The sequence below is a fragment of the Orbicella faveolata genome, unplaced genomic scaffold (genome assembly GCF_042242905.1).
Source record: "Orbicella faveolata isolate gen_17 unplaced genomic scaffold, um_ofav_v1 contig_47, whole genome shotgun sequence".
Lineage (NCBI taxonomy): Eukaryota > Metazoa > Cnidaria > Anthozoa > Scleractinia > Merulinidae > Orbicella > Orbicella faveolata.
In genome coordinates, this window is record NW_028301577.1 from 9,968,010 (window position 1) to 9,985,986 (window position 17,977).

A 17,977-nucleotide genomic window follows, 5' to 3' on the forward strand; every position below is an offset into this window, starting at 1 on the left:
TTTGATTATTATGTTCTAGAGCAACGTAATATGTTACTTAAAATGAAGCCAGGTAAAAAGTGGGGTAGTAAACCGAGAAGCTAGAAGTGTGGCCAAAATTGAGGAATATTGAATAAGATTTGGGAAAGGCGTGGTAGTCAGTTGTTGCTATTGCATTTGAGGAGAATTGATTCATGTGCTGTTTTCTGTTCCGCAGCTGCACCTTGAATCGTCTGTCGACGCGGCTCAGTCACACGGCTCAGTGAGGCTTAGAGGGCCATACGTTCATTTGTTTGATAACTTTCAAGTGTCACTCTTTAAATAAAATTTGACTGATTGACTGATTGATTGATTGATTGATTGATTGATTGATTGATTGACTTATTGACTGATCGACTGATTAACTGAAACGACGAACTTGAAAAATTTAGGCTCAACTTTTCAAGATGCGCAAAACGTCACGTAGTTCATTTAAGGTACTATTACAATGAACAATAGATGCTTCCCATTCGACCAAAATTCCGGACTATGGCGGGAGCAAATGATACAGAATGGTGAAATACGTGGGTGAATGTTATGGAAATTTCTTGGGAAAGTCTCTGGAAAATCCAAGAAATGTTGAATTTCCTAAATAAAAACCATTGAATCGAGATTTTTGGCACATTCCGGGAGCAAAATCAAATGAAACTAAAATTCCTGGTAAGAAAAATTCAAATATTTTGGGATTTATCTCGCGGTAATGGTTGCTTACTTTTCTTCTCTTTGGGAAATTCCAAACAAATCTGTTCCATTCGCCGCTGGAAACTTGCTGGAGATTCGAACCGTAAGTTTTGGTTGAAAGGAAAGTGCTCATAGCTTGTCCCAAATTTCTTCTGTCCATTGCCCGCTCGCTTGCAAGATATTTTACCCCCAAAATATCGCATTGAAAAAGTAGTTTGCAACCGTATATCAGAATGGAGGGGCCCGGAAGTGGTTTACTGAATTTTGTGAGACATGCATATTTCAGGGTTTATTACACCAGGCACGATTTCCTGCACCATTTGTCACAACGAAATTAGGCGTCATGTTACTCGAAAAATGGAATGCCAAGTGTAACTGCGCCTTCGCCAGGCTTTGGAGGTGCTAGCGACAGACAGTAACAACCCTCGCATGGCGAGGAAATTCTTTCCTTCAGTAAAACTGCAGCACCATATTGAAATTAACGATTACATTCCCACACGCGCGCGTCTTTTTCATACTCTCCTACTGAGGCTTACCTGCGAGTTCCTCCATTAATGAATTTAGAGTTTATTTTCATTTGATTTTACATGAATGTTTATTCTAATTCTTGAAATGCTGAGGTAGGGTAATCGGCGTAGATTTTGAGGGAAAAACGTCATTTGAACTGCTGGTGCCCAGTTTCCATTATTTACTCGGTCGTTCATTCTGGTTATTGCGTTCGAGAGAACGCAATTTTAATCGGGTAATGCGGAAGAATTCGAGTTTTTGTGTATGTGTCTTCCTATGGACTCCAAAAGTCCTTTTCACGGTTACCTTTGCTCATTTGCATAACAATAAAATCTAGCATGTATGTGAGGCAATTTCGGGCTATTTTGTAGTTTTAGCCCGAAATTGCCTCGCATCCACGTTGGATTACATTGTAATACAAATGAGAAAAATTAACAGTGAAAAGGGCTATTGGACACCAATTCTTCAGGGGCGAATGACGTTATCTGCGTGTTCGTCCATGTGCTTTCTTTCGAGTGTTGTGCAATATTGCGGATTTTCGAGTGTGGAGGCAGCTTCTTGTGGACTGCAGCGGATAATTTGTTTATTTAAAGTTCGAAGTCAGTGTTAATGACATTTAAAAACCTTGCAGACATGTGCGCGCAAATTAAATTATGTAACATAAACCCCAAGAAAGTGTTTACATAGGAAAAGAGTTCAACTCCCACAGGATTGCTTCGGTACACCATGTCCTCCGTTTCATTGTTTCGGAAGTGAAAATGCCCTGTACCTGTTGCCCCAAAGCCAAGACGATTCTAAGTCTTGTTCGTAAACGGAATAATTGCCCTAGTTTTGCTAATAAAAGCATATCGTTTCGCATACCGACGGAACAAGCATCGTCTGTGTCGATTTTTACACGGTCAGTATAAAATATAGACCGCGGACTACGGACTGCGGACTACGGACTGCGGACTACGGACTGGGGATAAAACATGGACTAAGTATAAAACGTGGACTGCGGACTAAATGCAACCTAGCAACTGCAGTCCGTGTTTTTTTTACTGCCCGGTCGTAACTAATATTACGTGATACCTGTATAAACGAGAACAAATTAAACCCTCTCGTATGCACGTGCTTTGCGATCAATTCATTTGTTTTCGCTTCTACTGGAAGGAGGCCAATTTCACGCCTACCTAACAGCTCAGGCAGAAAATGCTGTTCCTAGAATTTTTGTCTTCATAACACACCAAACCCACCAAACCTCGAATGCACTCTTTAATCTACGATTACTATTAGTTTATTGAAGTTTGTATCGACTTAGTGTCGGATCTGATGTTTAAAGACTTAAGCAACCAATAATAAGATAAAAAGAAAATTCTCAGTAATTCTGGGTTAGCTTAATCAGGCTTTGAACATCCCGGCTGTCTTTCTATGGTTGTCTGGCCTCAAAACAAATAGCTTGCCAGTTCCGGCATTTTAAAATATTTATTACATATGTAACGCGTTAAACATTTTGACGAATTCTTTAGCAGTCAAACGAAATACAAAATGACCGGTTCTTTCTGATGTAAACGCGAGGAAAAATTTAGAAGAACTTTTCGTCAGAACTTATCTGTAGCGACTTGGGTTTTTGTTACCAGAGCATAGTCAGCATAATGAACGTTCAGGTTAGCATGCTAGAGAGAAGGGCCAGAGGGCATTGGCACGCTACCAACCTTCCTATTAACATCTATTCGCTTTGTTGCACAGAGTTGTTACAATCCTCAGCAAGTAAAAAGATGGCGACTGATGCATTTACCCATAGTTCTTAGCGCACGATAGCCCATAAAAACATACAGAAAAGTTGTGAAATCTTCAAATCCAGTACGCACAATTTCCTTAGAACAAGGACATATATTGCAAAAATATGGCTCCCTTAAGTTGACCAAGGACGAAGACGACGAAATTTATCAAAGAAAACATGGATTTTGAGTAAGCTCAAGATTCCATGTGCGAAACTAAAATGCAAATCAGATTATGTTGAAGACCGCTTATAATAGCCCGTGTTTTCACGAGAGATGTTTACTTTGGTTTTGTTTTAACTTTACTGAGGTGAAATTTTTAATCGTGTAAACACAGTAGCAAACCTCGGTAAATGGCGGCAAAATCAAAAGTAAGCCAACCTAGGTTTGTCGACAGTTGAACGCCTCATCAGGCATGGTTTAGCTCAGTAACTGACGGTAACCGAGGAAAGCAGACGTTGTCGCAACATCTTAGCGGCAAGTGTTCGCGAGTTCAGCGCGTAAAGAAGAGAAAAATAGACAAAGATTTCTCCTAGTATAAGTAGGTTTCAAGTCAACGGGCAAAAAAGCTGAATTAACTCATGTTTAGACAAAGAAATCCTGGACTGCTGATTCCCGTTCTTCGTCAAGTGCCGTAAGCGTTTCCTTTCTGTTAGAATCAGGTAGCTTAATTAGTAGCAGTGTACAGGCAGGCGCAACTAGAAGAAAACCTACCACAAAGAGAGAGACAAAAAAATCATAATTGAGGTCTATGGAGAAGAAAAGCAAATGTTACAATTTAAAGCGGCCCCGAACAAGAAGAAGTAACCAACCAACAACTAACAGATATTAACAAATTGTAAATAATGTTAGTATTGTAAGTTTTGTTGGTATTGTTAAAAGCTACGTTAACATTGTAAGTAGAGTAGGCAGTTTTTTTTTTTTTTTCGTATCTAATGTAATGTTATTGCAATCAATTAAAATAAAATAAAAAAAAACGAAACAAAACAAAAAAACAAGAAGAAGTACCGGTAAACATCTACGTAACCCGCCCCGAGCTCCGCAGCAGATGCCGTTTCAGGTTTTTTGCGGGAAGAGGATCAGCGACATATCAAAATTTTCTTTCCACTATTCATCTACAAAGCTTTACATGAGTTTGGCTCGACATCACCGCCTGCAAATTGACAACGACCTGCTTTCGGCATTGGGGTAAAGTCAGAAATTTTATAATTTTCCAATGTTTCTGTGCAACATTGCAGCACTTGCTTTCCGAGAAAACCTAAAACCGTCCGTAGTATGCGGCCTACTTTAGTTAATTAGTTCCGTGTAAACAGCTTCTCTAATAACTGCAGTTTAGTTACGAAACGTCGGTAAGCAGTTACCGTAATAAACCTCTCTCGTGAAAACACGGCAATAGAAGATCTAACTAGGGAAATAAATTGTAAACTAGATCGACTTAAGAAACACAAATTAGCTACAGCAATAATTTCTTATACTTTGTTGCCGCAGTGCGATATTAGTGTTAATTCATACCTGAATGTTGTGTTAAACATCCATACTCCTTTTCAAGCGGATTTTCCCGTCGTTTTGAACGGAAAGTCCAAAATTGTCCAGCCCACAATTTCTTCTAGAGCAACAACAGCGAATTTATAGCCGTCTGGTCCGCTGTGTGAAGGTATAAATCGACTACAGATCTTAACTTGTTTTCTCCGCGAAGAAAGCATATAGTTAGTGCTTGTTGCAACGTAACGACCCCAGCACGTGCACGTGCAAATTTCATCGCGTTTGGGAGTAGCCATTTGCGCGTAGTTTTGATTGTGCTATGATACTGGTGCTGCTGATAATTTTTTCATTTTGCGGCCAATTTTGATGGATGTCTCCACAAGAAAATGCTGACAATCGGCAGAAAAAGACGTTGAACGGTAATTAAACGTAACCAGAAACATGTTTATCATGCATCATGTTTAGTATGACAGGTTCGTAGATTGACTGATTGACTTAAACTAGTTGTCTACCATTCTGCTCAATGACGATTTATGAATTTATCTGACTGTTAACTTTATTAAAAACAACTTTTTCTTTATTACCATTAGCTGAGCATTCTTGTCTGCCAACAACGAACCATAGTAAACATTTGCCCCGTCACCACCAGCGTGCTTAATTAATTAATCGACGAGATCTTTCGCACCAGTGCTGAGTCATTCGTTTAGGTCTTTACTTTGGTTCTTTGTAATCTTGTCAGTAATCACGGGATTCATGCCTGGGCTTCTGGCTTTTCAAGGTGGTCCAAAAACGAAATGTCAAAATGTTCATGTTCTTTCAGCTTTTTTCGAAGTGATTGTGGTTTATATATACATAAAAAAAAGTTGTTTTCTCCCCCATGTTCTTTTGATAATTTACTAGGCAATATTGTTTTATTGGACACTTTTTGTGTATAGACTCTGCGAGCAGTATCTCCTTTGCTCTATAACTTCTGGTGAAGAGCGAGAAAGGTCGAACGAGCAAGGTATTCGAGGGGCGAACGGCGAAGCTTTGAGCGGCTCGGAAGACGCCGTAAAAAGAGGTTCGCACTTTTCACAACACGCTCCCTACTCCTTCTCGTACTCGTTGTCTCAGGTTTTACATTCATGCCCGTGGATATTAGAGGAAATTTAAAGAGAGACTGCTTGCAGTCTATTTTGTGTACAATAAATAGGGTGCAGAAACGTGGAGGATGTGTCACTGAAATTACATGACGTATAAGGGAACACTGCTTTGTGTATAATGCAGGCTTGGGCTAACGGTAAACATTTAAAAACTTATAACATCCATTGCAGGTCAATATAGAACAAATTTCTAAATCCTCTCTCCATACACACCATACAAACCTCCACTTGCAATCGCTCTTTTTACTCTTCAAGTGAAATTGGAGATTTTAGAAATTTGAGACCTTAAACTGCAGTTATCACAACAACTAGGCGCTCTTAGAGCGTTTACTCGGGCTTCGTACCGCAGTATCAAATCGTACTTTGCGAAAACGCGTATTCGACACAATGCAAACAAAAGAATCACGATATTTTAGCACAAGAGCTCCGCTTCGATATTTACTATTCAAGTTGTTTCGTTGAGTATCCTCCTAATCCAATCGCAAGTTGTGAGTTTAAACCATTTTGGTGCAAGAATGAAGCATAGCTGTCTACGCATTTATGGAGAACTTGTATGCAAAGAATTTTCCAGGTCTTTTTACAACTTATGGCGATTACATTGTACATGCTAGCAGAAATTGTACGAAGTTCGTTTACTGGTCGTGGCGATCCGAGTAAATTGTGCAGCTGAACATATTTACCGTGTCGCGATCTTAAACCGTTTTCAAGAGGCTTATCTCCTTTGGAGAGCGCATAGATAAACTCCTTCGCGAAAACAACAGTCCTAGGACAAGGCGCAAATTGCATTGCACTTAATTTGCTTGAACTTTCAAGTTGTGTTTTTTGCGGATAACTTCCGAGCATTTGCGACCCTTAACACAGTTTATGAAGAAATATTTAACCTACATACTTTTATTGAATCAAGGCAGGAGTATTTTTAAAAGGGAACTCATTTATGAGAGGAAATGCGGCATTCTCTTTTGCTATTTAATTTGGTTTCATACTCGTCTAGTTCATGTCACGCAACATGGTTTTCTTTAGCAGTCAGACACAGTTTTCTAAAAGAATTGGCGATTGATAAGACTGCTAAATATATTTGAACTGCTGGTGAAATAAATTTGGCTAAACTATCGTCAATGCAGATTTTCCTTAGGACTTCGCAAGGACATTGGTTCGTCAATAATTCTGCACAATTCCCCGCACAACAGAAGTTTTAATTTCCCCACACAATTTGCCTCCGAAATCACACGTTTTTTTTTTTCCTGCACCCTACTAGAAAGCCAACTTACTTGGAGGTAAGATATTTAATTCAAGTTACCGAAAGTCTTATCTTTACAAATTTGGAGATCGACATATTTCTCGCGGTGCAAGAAACAAGTCGCATGTTTTTAATGAGCTACCAGTCCAAAAACGCTTTGAATTCGTATTTAGCTCGTTTTATTGCAATATGATTTGTTTTACTGCAATGTGCTAGATAATTACAGCAGTAGCCACATGCAGTCATCGACTGCCTATTTTTTGTCAGTGTTTTCGTAGTTTGAACTCATACCGCGATTGGCTCAGTTGTTATCTCACGAGAACGTATCGAGCTTGACCTTTGTTACCTGGCTGGCTTCCAAGCGATATAATTCGTGGACCGACCCTTTCCAAAAACGATCGACATCTTTGTATGTGAGATGAACGTTTAAGGAGCGATTCTTGCCGAAACTTCCTTTGCAGAACACCGCATTCTGTCACGAACAGCGAGCATTATCGCGTTTCTCGCACCCAGTTTCCACGGTCTACGCATGGGACGCCTGGGACCATGACCCCTCTTTTGGCGACCAAAACGCTTGCATTTTATGACTCGGGCTTTCCTACGGAAGCCCAAGTAATACCACCATAACTGAACTACCACATATACTCCATCTGAACTGTGTGAACCTCCTCATACTGATAAAATCAAATTTTAAACTAGTGTCACAAACGTCTCCCACCAGTTTGTAAAGTGAAACACAGTTTACCAAAACTCTTGTTCTTAGCAGTGGCGGATCCAGACATTGAGCTAAGGGACGGGGGCAGTTTTGTTTGCTTGCCCTGCTGGCTTTCCTTCCTTCCCTGATTTCTTCTTTTTTTACCAAAAATAAGGGGGGAGGCCGGGTCCCCCGGGCCCCTCCCCTAGATCCGCCACTGCTTAGGTCATCGTAGCTTGATTAGAAATATAACGACAGGTAAGTTTTGCTAAATACTATGAAACTTAATTTTAGCAAAGAATTTATTTTATGGATCTAACTGACAAAACCATAGTTTCACTACAAACAGATAAATCTCCCGGGCATTATAATTAAAGGTGACAAACAAACGCGATTAACTTTGAAAACTGCTCAGCCTAATAGTTTTTCAAAAACCCAAGCATATCGCAATCCGTTTCAATCTTCTTCAATTTCTGTCCATCCACACCTTCTTTTGTATTTGTTGCGTTATTGAAATATTTCTTCACTATTTAAACTGGTCCTACTTGCATTTCACTCAATTTGGTGACCGTTTTCTTCTGTCTAAATTTGGCTATAATCCTTGACACACAACGAGCCATTAATAAGAAACTCAAAAGAATCAGTCCTCAACGCAATTCGAAAAACCTTCTGAAGAAGATAATTTTGGGGCTTTGTTTGTTGAGCCATTAACCCTGAAACTGAAACCAAATTGGTATTTTGAACGATCTGTTTATACAGATCGTTTTAGAATTGTTTTTCGTTTAGACTTGTATTCGCTTTTTATTAAGCTGTGATTGCCTTAAATAATCACAGCTTTCTTGTTTCCCACTTGCGCCATAATACACGGGAAATTCAAATCTTCACAACGAATTCGAAGCTCATTAGTACGATGTTCTGAAGGAGATAATACTGGAAATTTGCAGTGGCCACTGTTTTAAGAAAATGTTAAAAAAAATGTTAAATGTTGAATGTTTAAATGTCCGTAGCTGCAGCTAGCTAGTTTTCAGGCATGTCACTTAAACTGAAAGAAATAAATATTTCAAATAAACAAGCATAACAGGCTTGAAAATCCCAACCGGCGAACTGGCGAGAGGCAGATCAGTTGGCTCTTCACACGCATAACCGGGGAGCTGAACTAGGGTCTACCGAGACTTATTGGGATCAGCCGTTTCAAACGCGACCGGTTTGGGTTGATACAGTTGACGCTTCTCAACTGAACACTTTTCCAACCGTTTTCGGTTGAAACGCGGTAACTCCTGGGAATAGTCCTTACGTGAGCTACAATCACGCGACATATCACGCAAATGCTTTATCAACCGTTTCAACCTGGTTCGGGGCTGGTCGAAAAAGTTGATCAACCAAACCAACTGAAAATTATAACGGTTTTTTCCCCCAATAGAACACGAAAAGATCCAATTAAACCAACCAACCAACCAGAAACCGTTGATCCCAACAGAACACGGCATTAATGGTCAGAGCGGGACTTGAACCCGCGACCTCCAGATTTCAAGTCCGGCGCTCTAACCACTTCGCCGAGCTGCCTCCATGATTTTTTTCAGCCATTAACTCATGAAACTGAAACCAAAGCGTTATTTTGAGAGTCTGTTTATACAGATTTTCTTTGACAAATCATTTTCAAGTGCTTTTAGTGTGGTATTTGCTTTTTATTTTTCCCTTAGTAAGTGGAAACAAAAATGCTGTGATTAGGTAAAGCCATAAGTAGTGGGAAATTCAAATCTTCTATTCTCAACGCAGTTTAAATAATTTTCTGAAAAAGGATAATTTTGAAATTTTCAGATAATTTTGAAATTTTGTTTGTCTTGTTGTGAACGCTGAAACTGAAACCAAATCGTTAACGATCTGTTTAAACAAACCTTCCATGAGAATTCATTTTTAAAAGTGCTTTTAGTGTGATATTTGCTTTTCATTATAATTGCCTAAATGGAAAACAGAAAAGCTGTTATTGCTGTTAGTAATCACAGCTTTTCTGTTTTTGACTAAGCCAGAATAAAAATCAAATATCTTTCACGCAGTTCAAAGGATTTTCTGAAGATAACTTTGACATTTTGTTTGTTTAATTAGCCATTAATAACCCTGAAACGTAAATTAAACGTCGATCCGTTTATACAAATCTTCCGTGACTTTTAGACTGGTGTTGGCTTTTTATCATTACCTAAGTGGGAAAAAAACGCTGTAACTACTTAGGGCAATCAACGTTGTTGGAGTATCACGTTCAATATTACACAATATATTGTGCAAAATAGTTCGGATCAATCCGTGATTTCACGTTTTTTAGTATGTATGTATTGTATTGAGTGAAATAATGTTCACAATAAAAAAAATGATCAAAAAAATTTCACGTGTGCTGGTAGATTTTCTGTTATAACATATCCTTAGCGAAGCGCGCGCTCTGATTGGCCAATACGCTCGATCCATCTTTGCCCGTGGGTTGCACGCTGACGTCAGTTTGTTTATTTGTACTTTTTCTCGGCAATTTTTTTTAATCGATGTTGACGCTTTGTAAAACATAATTCCTATTTTTCTTCTCCTAAAATATGGAAAAATCTAATGATTCTTTCGGAGAAGAAGAATATTATTAGTGTGAGTTACCAAATCTAGAGCTTTAGTTTTTTGCCGGGCCTTCAACTAAGAAATTTCCGAATTTACTAGTAAGCGAACAGGAATAGGCCCTTTGCAGCTAAGCCATCACGTGACCTATTTTCCATAAAATTATGGGCTATAACTTAACGAATGCCAGAAATGGAAAAAGCATGTCGAAAATATCAAAATGGCCAAGTTTGAGGCCCCCATAATCAGAGAATGAGATTTTATGATGGTCTGAATTTTTGAAAGAATAAGAAGATTTGTATGGAAAAATGTTGCTGGAGAGCAAGACCTTGCTCTCCAGCAACATTTTCCATACAAATCTTCTTATTCTTTCAAAAATTCAGACCATCATAAAATCTCATTCTCTGATTATGGGGGCCTCAAACTTGGCCATTTTGATATTTTCGACATGCTTTTTCCATTTCTGGCATTTTTTTAGTTATAGCCCATAGTACAAAAATTTTTTAGGAAAAATTTGGTCACGTGACCCCAGCTGCAAAGGGCCTATTGAATCGGCTGGTTGAACAAAGGGACTTGGGACAGCTCGGAGATGGACCAAAAAAACAACAAACTGGTCTGTATCAACCTTTCGAGGTTAATAGTGCATAGCGGGAATTTTTAGAGAGAATTTTCTATGACAACAATAAAATTCAGCACAATCTTTCATTGTAAAACTTTTCTGGCATCGAAAGCCATTTAAGGTAATTCCCCTGAAATAAAACTGCGCATAGATATTTGTTCAAACTTTGTCCAATGAATATTTATCATATGAGAACTTAAATTATAAAATAAAAAAGGGGCTGCCCATGCTCGTTAAGGAGCAGTGAGGCATTGAAAATGTCCCATTTTAGCGTTATTTAATGCTTATTACAAGAACGCATTCCAAGTTATCGTAAACTCTTTGTGAGCCCAGACTCATGAAAACACGCCTCAAACTACAGTCAATACTTGTGTCGGACACAAATAAACATTTTTAAGTGATTTTGACAGACAGCTGAATCTTTGTTAAAATATTGGAACCAGATTGCTTGCCACGGCTATCAAACTGCAAAATAGAAAAGACTACAGTGCAGCTGCTATTTTTCTTATTTATTCAATTTTCAAACATGGAAATCAGATCAGTCTTTTCTCACGTAAAGCTAATGATTAGTTGATTAAAATGATTGGAAAAAAATTTGGGGTGCCCGAGCTCGTTAGTGAGCTATAGCCATTTTTCAACTGACTGAACTCAATATCAAGGCAAATCCGCCATGTTTTCAATGTGCGCGTGCACGGACGCGCGCTAATGACGCCATAAATTAGGATGCGCAATGCAATACTGGGGAATGACCATGCTTTCGGCGAACGAAGCAAGAAAGGTAACAAATCTCTGTTTGTGAAGTCTTACATACGAAATCCTTCTGGTTCAAAAACGTTAAAGGTAATAGTTCTTCTGAGCTTTAATAAAGGAAGTTTTATCAAATATTGGTAGCCTCTGATGAATTATTTCAGTTCCCGGGTTTTAGTTTTGCTCGAATGCTTGTCACTCGATCGCGAGTTGAACACCTGAAGGACTTGAAGAAACAGCCGCTCGAGGAAAACATTGCATCGTGCACAGATATAAGCTTACATTCAGTTTTTGACATTTTCCTTTAGGCTTCAGTCTTCTGTTCATTTAACCTTATTTTACCAAGTAACGAAAGTGACAGATTATTTTTAAAAGCCATTCGTGTGTTCAATTTCAGCCTTAGACGCGCAACTCATCAAATTTAAAACGAGGTGGGAAGGAAAACGTAACCCACAAACCTGCAATTGAATAAGAACATCTCAAACAGCTCAAAGCCAGGGGTGTTTGTTCGCTTTCTTCCCCAATATCGCTTTTAAGAAATGTCTGGTTCCATATTGTTCTTTTCTTTTGCCGAAGAGTCCGTGAAGGACAAAGAGCTCAACCACCAGAAGCTTCAACCGGGTGAAGTTTGTTTTCAATTCTTCGGAAAACTGATCCAAATTTAAACTTAACCAATTTTTGAGAAACGCTTTTACCGACTGCAATTTTCGTTTGTTGCCAGCTTGATATTTAGGTCAACCGAGCAGTTTGAAATTGTTTGTTTGCCCTAGAAACTATTAACTCGCCGCGATCCAAGAAAAGTTTTGATGTGTCACTTTATCTAAGCACTCAAGAAGCTAGAGTCGCACTCGGCTATCGCCTCATGCGACTCTTACGCTTCTTTCCCGCTTAGCAACCTCCCACGTACATTCATAACTCGATAGTTGCACGCTGCACGCTTATCATTTCTTAATCAGTTAACATCGTTGACTCGGCCTAACACAATTATTCGATAACAATATTGTTATATTTAAAACGTCGCTGTGAGTTCTGACGCTAACTTCGCTGGCGTGAAAATTTAGAATTTGTGTATAAGTTCATAACCATTTTAAACCCTAACGCTAACTCTAGCCCTAACCCTAACCCTAATTCCGCCACTGTCTTTGATGCCTCGCCGTTTTCATGTGGAAACAAGTTTGATCAATGTCAATATACTCATGCTAACAAATATGCTATTTACCCACGTTCACCGTTCGAGGATATTCATAGTTCACGTGTCTTAGCAAAACTTCATCATGCTAAACTGGGTAAATAGTGTTTGCGTCAAAAAGCAACAGTTTTCAAGGTAGCTTTCGCCACTACGCAATTAGGCAATGACTTCAGCTTGAGTTTTTCATTCACTCTAAAGATTTATACCGAAGCCATTAGAAAAGCTATCAGTAAATAAACTGCATCTTCTCACGGCTCAGTAAACATTTCAGCATTCAGCTGTGTTTAACTGCCAAACTGAAAGGTAGAAATCTGGATCACGTATCGATAAAAGAAAAAAGGCGTAACAGCGGTTCGATAGTTTCTCAGCTATCACTGACCGGCACAAGACTCCCGGGAGTTGGTGTCCCACGATAGTCTAGCCTTTCAATGTCATTATCTCAGGTAAGTGTAAAAGAAGAGTGACCCGTTTTAATACTTAAATTATCTTTAAATTTGTTTTTGTTCTCAGCGGCGATGGTTTACAAGGACTTGATAAAATGTTTGGAAACTAACTTGAAACACTAAGAGGTAAAAGTATTGAGTTCAGACAATCCTTCCATCTTTGTCGTTTTATTCCTGCGCGGTGGGCTCATGGTTAGTGCGTATTGAGCGGTCCGAGTTTGAGCGGCCGGGGTCATTGTGCAATGCCCTTCGGGTAAGACAATATACTCTCAAAGTGCTTCTCTCCACAGAGGAGTATAAAGGGGTATCAGTGATCTGTGAGAGTACACTGCACACATTACGCCGGAGAAATTCGAAAACGCACTAATCCGTCACGAAAACAGACCTTTCCGAACACGATGACGCCACGATAATCATGTGATTTCGCTGTGCGCCAACACCCATAAGCCATACAAACATGCAACGTTGATGATTTTGTTTAATGTCCTTTTGTTCCTACTCATGCACAATTTTCTTGTAGTGTCTCTCTCGCACTATCGTTTAAATTTGTTGTGCCTTTTGCGTACGCTTATACGTTACAATTCTCGATACAATTCTCGTTGTTTCCCCGAAAAGCAAATGCTCCAAGTTAAAAAGATCTTGAAAGCGTGTCCAGCACAAATGTCGCTGTGTATAGCGTTGAAGTTTGTAAGTTGATATCTCCGTAGGGAAACGGAACAATATCGGAAACTGGCCATTTCTGCTTATTTTGAAGTAAATACAAATACGCAAGGCACCGCACACGAAAATGCTGCTGGTATACGAAGAATCTAAGTTGTCTACGTATTAATCAGCCTTGCTTCATTGTTATTTTTATTTTGAAGTGCTCTTTCAAGACCACTATATTGTATTCTAAGAAACACCAGGTTCTCATGACACGCTTCACGAACGATGATGTCGGAAGGTTTATTTTTCAAAAGTTGTCTTCGATGCTGCATCAATTTGATTGGTAGATTTTCATTTCAGCAGCTCTAGTATCGATCACACAGTGTCAAAGTTTATTAACAAAAATAAATGTTTACTTTGAAGCAAAAACTGAAGAAAGTGGCCCCGACTATGAATACTTGAAAGCAAAGGCAAATTTCGTCACTATATCGTAGATAGATTTGTCCACTTACTAGCTACCATTCCATAGCTATATGGCAGCACTGCGATTATTGCCCATTTCAGACTCATTAGGTCTATTTATATGTTTTCCTTAGCTTTGTTTCACTGCAGTTTCTATACTGGAGCAACGAAAACTGCCACACCCGAGATAGGTGTCATTTCATAGCGAATACAGTGAAAATTAAAATGTCTATATAGTTGTTTCTGGAGCCCATCGCTCAAAGGCTATCAGTTGTTTCGCCAAGATATACTCAGGGTTACTAACCTTGTTCTGATATCTTGCTCGCGATCAATATATTAAGTTTAGGTGCAGTGTTACGAACAACTAAACGTAAAGAATTACAACGTCGCCTGTAGACCTCGCAACAAAGGGTAGCAATGAGGCAGACATCAAGGTATACGTTTTTAAACAAGGCCTTTCCACAAATATGACGTAAAATTACTGCTTTAGCGCTTTTAGTGATATGGAATATATTTTTCGAGTTAATAATCGCTGAACTGGATTGTTTCTGGCATAGAACTTAGTATTGATTCAATAAAAAAAAAAAGCCATGAATATATCTAAATATCTTAATTTTCTAAATATGTTCATATTTTCTAAATATGTTCATATTTTCTAAATATGTCGGAAACTTTTAAATATCCCAAACAATATCCGGATATTTCTCGAACTGAGGGCTTAATTAAACGTGTCATGGCGAAATTTCTAGCTTAGGGATTACTTTCATAAACGAGTTCACGGCTCCACTTTTAAAGGGCTTACTTAACATACCTCCCACGTGAAATATTTACATATGCTAAAGTCCATAAAAACCAACTCACTCCTCGATCACATCTGGTCAAAAATATATCGGTCCGTTGCTAAGGGGTATCTATGAAAAGGGCTGTCGAGTAGTCAGCCTCAGCTTGTAGAGACAAGATCAGACAAGATCAGGAAGAGGAGAGAGGTAAAAAAGTGAATAATCCTTAAAATTACTTCTTCCACATCAAACCTTCGTCATGCAGGCAAGGAAAGTAAACTTGGCATTTCGTAAGAAAAATAATTATTTTGACAACGAAAGCCACAGTTTATTATAAGTCGAAGAAAGTTTCCCAAAAACATAAATCTGATGAATTTAAATAGATGATTTATTCATACTTCTGGGATAGTTTTTTATAGTTACATGTTGAGTGTGTCTCAAGAGTCTATTTAAGTGTCACTAATTATGATGCCATGTTCGTTTACACAGTGTGCTCCCGGCCGTCAAGTACAAAGAATTTTAGTTTCCTGACAAACCACCAGTTTGAAAAATTCTCCTGCGTTCACATTTGGCGGCTCATTTAGTAACTAACGGATTCTTCCGATTTCAACTATTAGTTTGCATTCCACAGATTTTATAACAGTGTGGCAACGCAATGTCATTGCAATATATTTCATTGATTTTTTTTCCAGCTCGTTGGTTTTATCTGTTGCCAACTTTGTCATTGTTTTGATATGTATTTCTGATATATAAAGACGTTTTATAACGAATAGCATATTCAGTTTATTAGTTTCGGATTATTTTTTAATTTATCAACTATTTTCGAAAGGATTATCGTTGACTTCTTGAGAAATGATTTTGTGTACTAACGTAATTTACGCGTGAATAAGGTTGTCTGAAAATCTAAAGAAATATGCGTTGCCGCACGTATTCAACAAAATTCAACAACAACAACAAAAAAATTAAGCATAAACAAACCCGCGGGCGGCGCGGTGGCCTCATGGTTAGTGCGCTCGTCTCTCGGGTTCGAGCCCTGGCCGGGGACATTGTGTTGTGTTCTTGGGCAAGACACTCACAGTGCCTCTCTCCACCCAGGTGTATAAATGGGTACCGGCGAACTTAATGCTGGGGGTAACCAGCGATGGACTAGCATCCCATCCAGGGGGGAGTAGAAATACTCCTAGTCGCTTCATGTTACAGAAACCGGGATAAGCTCCGGCCTGATGGGCCACTTGGCTCGCATGCAGACGAGAAAACACGCAACAACTACATAACTCTACAAGCATTTATTACAACAATTACACTAAAATAACATTATACTTTAAATAGGGTCACTAAGGTCACCCCGAGGCTCGATTGCGGAATTGACTTTTTTAATTAATCGCTAATACCGTGTACCTTTTTTGTCCTAGAGTCAACATGGAAATGAAAAATGTTGTTTTGTTGTTCCTGCTTGGATTAGCCCGAGGTAAGTTTAACATTCTTTAGAGAAGCACCAAGATACAAACACTGACTGGAATCGATTCTCAGTGTAGTATTTCGCAAGAAACCTTCAATTTTGTCATGGCTTAGTGCAGGCACCACATTTTGTGTGTGTGCGGGAGTGGGGGAAATGGATTGGAAATATTACAGAGAAGTGGAATAGATGAAACCGCAGGGTATTTTGTTCCTCTTACAAATAAGGTAACTTTTAAGAATTCAAAGTGGAAATAATTAAAAAAATCAACCTTAAAGAATACTCAACCACCGAAAGAGAGAAAACCAATGTCTTAAAGGCATTAAATTAACTTGTGACAACAATGGACCTAACGCATTTTACCAAACGGCGTAGTAACAGGATCGTAAAAAGCTAAACTCTTCTATATAGTCACGATTGAAAACAACTCACTTACATAATCCTTTACTTTCATCAGCTACGACAGCTCTTAACCCATGCAGCAGCTACAAGAGCCTCAATGCAGCCGACCGCCTCGAATCTTTCACTGGACAAAGCCCAGTCCGATGTGATCAGAGAGATATCACCCCTGGATGGTATCGCTTCACTGGTGTTGCTGGTAACCCAAAGATGCCCACTACATGCCCACCTGTGCGTCGTTGTGGTACGCATGCCCCAGGATGGATCAAAGGACTACATCCTTCTGTGGCAGACGGTCAAGTGACTCGGGAAGTTTGTTATCATTGGTCAAACAATTGCTGTCGGTGGAAAAACAACATCAAAGTCAAGAACTGTGGTGCCTTTTACGTGTATGAGCTGCAAAAAACGCCTGCATGCTCGCTTCGATACTGTGGTGAGTGTTGACGTTCTTAGATAACGTGAGATAATTAGGCAATAGACATTGAAAAGAGACAAATCACTGTAGTTACGAAAGATATGGAGTGCATGTAATAGTCTTACCAATTGAAATAGTACAACCGTATTGATGGCAGCTTCCTGGTAGGCTTTGAGGTCTTACAAACTCAGACTGACGAAAAGAAAACACTCTAGCTTTCTATCTATTCTTTCATTTCAACAATTTTTTTTTTATCTAAGATGATTTTTTCCTTGACATTTCTTAACTAATAGGCTGCAGTATGGAATTCTGCACAGTGAAAGTGTTTTTAGGTTTCGTTAACATCTACTATTTCAACAGTTGCATCTAATGACCCATGCAGCAACTACAAGAGCCTCAATGCAGCCGACCGCCTCGAATCTTACACTGGACAAAGCCCAGTTCGATGTGATCAGAGAGATATCACCCCTGGATGGTATCGTTTTACTGGTGTTGCTGGTAATCCACAGATGCCCACTACATGCCCACCTGTGCGTCGTTGTGGTACTCATGCCCCAGGATGGATCAAAGGAAAACATCCTTCTGTGGCAGACGGTCAAGTGACTCGGGAAGTTTGTTATCATTGGTCAAACAATTGCTGTCGGTGGAAAAACAACATTAAAGTCAAGAACTGCGGCGTCTTTTACGTTTACGAGTTGCAAAAAACGCCTGTG

General features: G+C 39.1%; 2 protein-coding genes across 2 annotated transcripts in view; one reads left to right on the forward strand and one right to left on the reverse strand.

The window, feature by feature from the left end:
* LOC149097048 (uncharacterized) overlaps positions 1–17,977 on the reverse strand; it is a 347,996-nt gene that overhangs the window by 318,826 nt on the left and 11,193 nt on the right. The gene's annotated exons all lie outside the window — the stretch shown is intronic.
* Positions 1–17,977, forward strand: part of LOC110048347 (uncharacterized) — a 34,115-nt gene that overhangs the window by 7,085 nt on the left and 9,053 nt on the right. The window lies entirely within an intron of this gene.